Source organism: Beta vulgaris, chromosome 5 (genome assembly GCF_026745355.1).
Source record: "Beta vulgaris subsp. vulgaris cultivar EL10 chromosome 5, EL10.2, whole genome shotgun sequence".
Classification (NCBI taxonomy): domain Eukaryota; kingdom Viridiplantae; phylum Streptophyta; class Magnoliopsida; order Caryophyllales; family Amaranthaceae; genus Beta; species Beta vulgaris.
The window spans coordinates 41,404,301-41,410,553 of record NC_079206.1 but is presented as its reverse complement, the minus strand read 5'-3'; the positions used below and the strand labels follow the sequence as shown (position 1 = coordinate 41,410,553).

Here is a 6,253-nt window from a genome sequence, read left to right as displayed (position 1 = left end):
TATTTGGGTATGTAAGGAAGGTAATAATCAAGTTAGTGACATGGGTCATTTTTACATTAATAAAATTGACGTATTTAAGGCAAAAGTTATTACTCCCATCTCACAATAGTTTATTGTATATTTGCGTTACGCAAGAGTTTTTATAAATAAAATATTCAATGAATATTTTTTAGTATATCTAATCAATAAATAAACTTCCAATATATTTTATCATGACATCAGCTACATCAGTCATTGAACGCACGAGTCTTAAACTGGTTTTAACATATATTTTTATTACATGATATGATTATAAGAACTTTAAATCATGATTATTGAATCCATGATTTTAAGAGAAATATCCTAAGATCTTAAGATTTTTAAAGTTTAAAATATAGTAACAGAGGGTATTTATATATCATGAAATATAATTTATCGTATTATAATAATTATGATTTCAATAAATTTGGAACAAAAACAACTATTTAATAAAAAAAATAATTATTACTTCAACTTAAATTCAGTTTAGTTCAGCTCTCAATTTTCTTCTCTTATCCAAAAATACTTTCAGTTGTATTCAGTTCAATTCAGTTCAGGTGTTTTGAGCAAACGTACAGAGGGCTTGAGAGACACGTATTTCCTACACTGAGGTGTTAAAAAATTGAAAAAATTGAAAATTGGAAAATTGAAACCAAAAACTCACGTGAACCTTAATTAAGATAATTTGTGACATAAAGAAGTAAAAAGTAATAAAATAATCCATCCCCTCAAAAAAAAAAAATTTAAAATAATCCATTGAATTTTTTTAAAAAAAGAAAAAAAAAATGAAATTCCGTCCTTGCGCAGGACCCGTTCCTTCAGTAATTAGGAATCCATCTTATTCCCCTATCTTCTTCCCATATCTCGCACAAAAAAACAAAAATTCAATCGCGAAAAATCTGCTATGCAATTTCAAAGAATCATTCAGATCTTCCAAAAAAAGGAGGGAATTATTAACGAGAAATTTGAAGTGAAATTAAGTCAAAAATCTTCACTATTTCCCTCATTATTATTTTGGCGGTAAGTGTTAGTTTAGTTGATTGTTTGCATAATAATTCATTCAATTATACAAAATCACGCACAATAATTTTCATTCCTAAATTTTCGAAATTATAAATTTCTTGCAGAGTGTTTACAATTCATTGAAACTGATTTCAAAGAAGGAGTTTGCAACTCCCTGAATTGCACCGACTTAATATTCAGGTTAGTTCATCATTCAATCCAGTAGAAGGTGTTCGATTAATGGGTAAAAATATGTTTAAGATGTGTCCGCTACATTTGATGAGAACATTGGTGCCTTTTCCATTTTTAGTTTTGATATGTATACTTCAAAGGCATCTTTATGTGATTTGTTGGTAACTGTTGCCCTTGGCAATTCATGATTTCTATAACTTCTTATTTAGCTGGTTTTTCATCATTTGGCGTTGTGTAAGGAGCCAAGGAGCGAAAGAATTTTATTTTGTTTCCATTTTGCTTGGCAAATAGTCTACCTTTTTATTGTTGTGGCTTAATGATGTTCTTAAACTTGTTCTTTTTCCTTGTTTCATATTTTAGGTGTTGGACCTATGCTGCTAGTATTGTTCTGCAGCCCCTTGATGTGGGCTTATGCTGCTGATCTGTGTTCTTCTTTACATAGCAAACTGATCTTACTCAATTCTCTATTTCTCTCCTAAAAATGAAATCCTTAATCAAGTTCTGCAGCCTCTTGTACTTAATGATGTTGTTAAACTTGTTTGTCTTCTGTGCTTTCATATTTCAGGTGTTGGACCTGCTATGGCAGTGGGCTTATGCTGCTGGTACTATTTTGCAGCCCCTTGCTGTGGCTCTACTAATCTAGGTGCACACATATTTCTCCTATTTTTTTTATGAACTTTATTGGTGACTCTATAACCTACTATGATATTGCTGCTTTAAGAACTATATAAGCAGTCTTTGGCTAGAGATTTCCCGTTGCCTCGCACTGCACCACTTCAAACACTTGATAATTTTTTGCAGTTGTGTGTGTACTGAGAGTCTGAGCTAAATGAATGAAACATGAGGCTTCCAAATTAGATAGGACTCCTAGCCAAAAATTATATTGAATCTGTGTGTAGTGGTTGAGCTGTTGCGCATGTGTGAATGACAGAGAAGTTAATTTTGAAGAATGCTGCTGGTATCTATCGTGGATAGATATGTTGTCATTTTATGCATTCTTCAAAGTTGGTTCATTTCTTAACTCCATGCTATCGTGCACAACTCTATCCAATTTCATGGAAGTTAAAGAGTTTATTGGTTTTCTTTGGCATTCAAGCTGTATTGATAATAGCTACAATGAGTCTTTAAACTATGTAGGCTTTTTATGTATTGGTAGTTAACCACAGTAAAGAAATTTGGAGACCACCTGTTATCGCCCAAGCTAAAGTTATAAGGTTGAGGTCTTTGAGAGTCTTAATTGGTACTGATCTTTATAGGCTTGTGCTGCAAAATGTGAGTGTTAATCGTACAAATGAGGCACCCTTTGCACTTTTAATGCTGATTATTTTTATAACCAACTGTGAAAGGTGCCTCAAAGCATTAGGGCAGAAGATGTTGGATTTGCTAACTCGTTTGTTTATTTATGTATCAGGTGGTGATAACAACCGAGGATGCCATTTGTGCCTAAAACTTGCATTTGGTTAGCTGTGTTCCCGAATTTACAGTGTCCCTGATGCAGACGTTACCAAGAAGAGTGTACTAAAACATAGCTGAAGACACTTCTGATGCTTTTAATAGTGTACTAGAATCCTCTTATTCGGCTGCTCTTACCATCATAGTATCTTGCAAAGTTTATCTCAGTGGTTGGGCTTTTCAATTAGACAGGGAACTATCACCCAAGTTTTCATATGGGTCAATAGGAGGCAGGGACTATCCCTCTTCTAGAAGCAATTTGCTTATGCTGACATTGCTGGTCTATCAGATCTGGTATATGAGGAACCAATTTGTTTAGAAGTCAGTTGTCCCTGATGTTGATCAGTTTGTTAAGCAGATCAAAGACTTTGTAACGGCTACAATTTCTAGCTGCAACTTGGGTAAATGTAAGCGAGTATATGTGTTGGTCAACCTAAGGTTCCGTGGGCATAGTATATGTTTGGAATAGGTTATCTCAACCTAAGCACAGATTATATGGTTGGCTGGTCATGCACCAGAAGCTGAAGACTAAGGATAGATTGTACAGAATAGCATTATGTGCTGATGATAGGTGCTTGCTTTGTAATACTGCAGCTGAACACATGAGCACTTATTTTTCAACTGCTCTTTTAGTTAGAGATGTGATGCAGGAGCTTACTAGTTGAATTCTGAGTTTTAAGCTCAGAGTAGGTTGTATGATTGTTGTTTGTTTTTGAGCTATAATATATATATCTATTGCTAATTTGCAACTAATAGTCTAGTGCAATCTTCTTTTCATTTAGCGACAAACTTTTAATGTTCATTAAATCAATCACTAAGTTCGGACGTTAAATTAATTGATTAACATTTTTGTAAGAGTACAAATGGTTTTAAGTTAATACAAAAAAAGTAAAGATAATGCAAAGAAATTAAAATATCCAGTTATCTAAACATTATTACTAACGGTATGTATACACAAACACACATACATACATGCAATTAAGCATAATCATAATGATATTAATAAAGACAGATATAATTGTTGTTTTATAGTCAAATATACTTTAAGCGATAATTGAAACTACCTTTAGAGGCAATTGCTTTCTACATGATCTTAAAAAAAGGTAGTTCAGATGCAACCACATTTCATGTGACACTAAAAAATATCTTTAGATGCAACAATACTTTATGTGATGCTAAAAAAATGGCTATAGAGACAACTAAATTCATGTGATGCTAAATGCATGACTTTAGAGACAACTAACTACAGTTGATGCTAAAAAAAATGGCTTTTGAGGCAACTAATTTCATGTGATGCTATAAATATGGATTTAGTGACAACCAATATTCATGTGACGCTAAAAAAATGGCTTTAGAGGCAACCAACATTCATGTGATGCTGAAATGTATCTTTAGAGGCACTAGAATATACTTGATGCTAAACACCATATAATTTAGGGGCAACCATGTTTATGCGATGCTAAAAGGGGCTTTTAGAGGTAAGTCGGCCAAACAACGTGCCTATATAACCAATTTTTTTTGTAGTGTAAGGTGTAGGGTCATCAATTCAGGGGGAAAAGAATGACCGAACAGTTGAAACCATGGACTTAGTAAATGATAATGAAGCTAAGGATCAAAAGGAGGAGACTAATGCTATATCTGATGATGGTGTTCCTGTCAAGGTAGTAGAACTAAGCTCTGCTGGTGATCCTCCCTTCGTAGTAGAGCATGTCATAGATATAACACCTGTTAGTACTCCTATACAACAAGCTACTGAGATTGAAGAACCTTGGAAAATTGTGACTAGGAAGTCTTAAGGAAAACAAGTTGCCTCTCAGGCTGCTAGGGTGGTTACTTATAACACTGGTTTTGACTCAGGGAGACCTGGGGGTGCTAGGGGACCACATCCATATTTATCATAATGAAGCTTATGCCTTAGAATGTTAGGGGTATTAATTATCCTATTAAGATAAAGGAAGTCAAGGATTTTCTTCTGAAATAGAATACTGGTTGTTATTCTTTGTTTGAAATTAGAGTGAGAAGGGCTAAAGTGGAAAAAATTCAGAAAAAATTTGGTGATCACTGGAGTTGGAATAAAAATTAGGATTTCTCTCCAAGAGGGAGAATTTGGTTTGGCTGGAGGCTTAGAGAGGTTAAAGGTTATACTGTTGAAGACTACAGATATGACTCTATAGATTACAACAGTGGGGACCTTTGTGTTCATTGTAATTGCATTATATGCACTAGTAGAAAAACGATGATTTGCATCCCCTGATGTGCCTCGCACTGAAACGTAAATGAAGCAAAAACCCTATTTGCATTGTATGACACACTGTGAACGACGCAAAACATCAACAATCATGTATCAGGTACGAGCAATATGCGTCGCACCCTCATTATGTGCGACGCATATTGCCTTTTTGCGTCGCATGCTGATGTGGTGCGACGCATATTGTTGCATCTTAGTGGGGAGAAACTGAGGACAATCTGCGTCGCACTAAGGGATGTGCGACGCAAAAGAGCTATGTGCGTCGAACCCTCTAACCTGTCCGACGCAAATTACCTAGGCCCACCTATTAGTTTTCCTAAAGGCTTTTTTATTTCGAGCCCTAACTCAATACAAACTACTGCTACTCTCTCTCTCTCTCCCCTACGACACACCCTAAGTCACCCTCGCTCACACTCGCCGGCGCACCCTTACTCTTGCCGGCGCACCCTCGCTCCCGCCGGCGACTTTCGCTTCTCTAGCGACCCTCCGGCGCTCCCTTAAAATTATTTCACAAGTTACATGCAAAAAAACTCGCTTCTCTCTCAGCTTCTGTCCTTGCTGCCATTATTATATCGTCGGCGCTCCTTCACCCTCGCCGGTGACATTTCTTTTCCGGCGAATTACCATCATCTCCGGCACTTTTCTCATTAACTCCGAGTCCGCACTTAAAATTTACAAGGGTCCATTCGACATTGCTTTCTCCGACACTTTATCTCTCTTCTCTGCCCTGCCACTTCGTCGGCTCTCTCTCTACACCGTCGTGCCGCCGCCGCTTGGACTGAGTTGCCGCCATCGGTCCCGCCACCGACAATGTATGTAATTCTTGGTTTTTTTATTTTTTTTGTATTAATGTATATTAATTATGTATTTTCAAGTTATTTTAATTTTTTTAGGGGTTGCTTTGAATAATCTTAGTTCTAATTTTTGTTAAGGTGTGTTAAAATTAGAATTCAAATCATGATAAACATGTGAAATAATTTTGAGATTGAATCTAGGATGTTTGTAGCTTATGAATTTGAATTTGTATAGTTAGTGTAGTGTATAGTTTCTTGAATACTCACTTTAGAATTATGTGTTTCGATTATGAGTTAGAATTCTTGAATGCTCTCTTTAGAATTATATGCTTCGTTTATGAGTTAGAATTCTTGAATGCTACTTTAGAATTTGAAACTTATGTCATTCCTTTACATTGTACTTTAGTTGCCACCTTAGTCCTCATCAATTTGTCGGTTCTCCAAGCTCGCGTCTTTGTGCTTGTCTTCGCTGCTCCTTGAGAGCAGAGGTATGTATTATACCTTTTGTTATTTTTTTATATTTACGTTAATGTAACCATTAGTTTGG

The 6,253-nt window shown here is 35.6% G+C and overlaps 1 long non-coding RNA gene across 1 annotated transcript; it reads left to right on the top strand.

The window, feature by feature from the left end:
• The first annotated feature begins 217 nt into the window (after positions 1–217).
• Positions 218–3,417, top strand: LOC125497487 (uncharacterized). Its single transcript, XR_008969265.1, has 4 exons — positions 218–1,038; positions 1,146–1,221; positions 1,778–1,855; positions 2,624–3,417. It is a non-coding gene; the product is annotated as an uncharacterized LOC125497487 (long non-coding RNA).
• Positions 3,418–6,253: the final 2,836 nt, after the last annotated feature.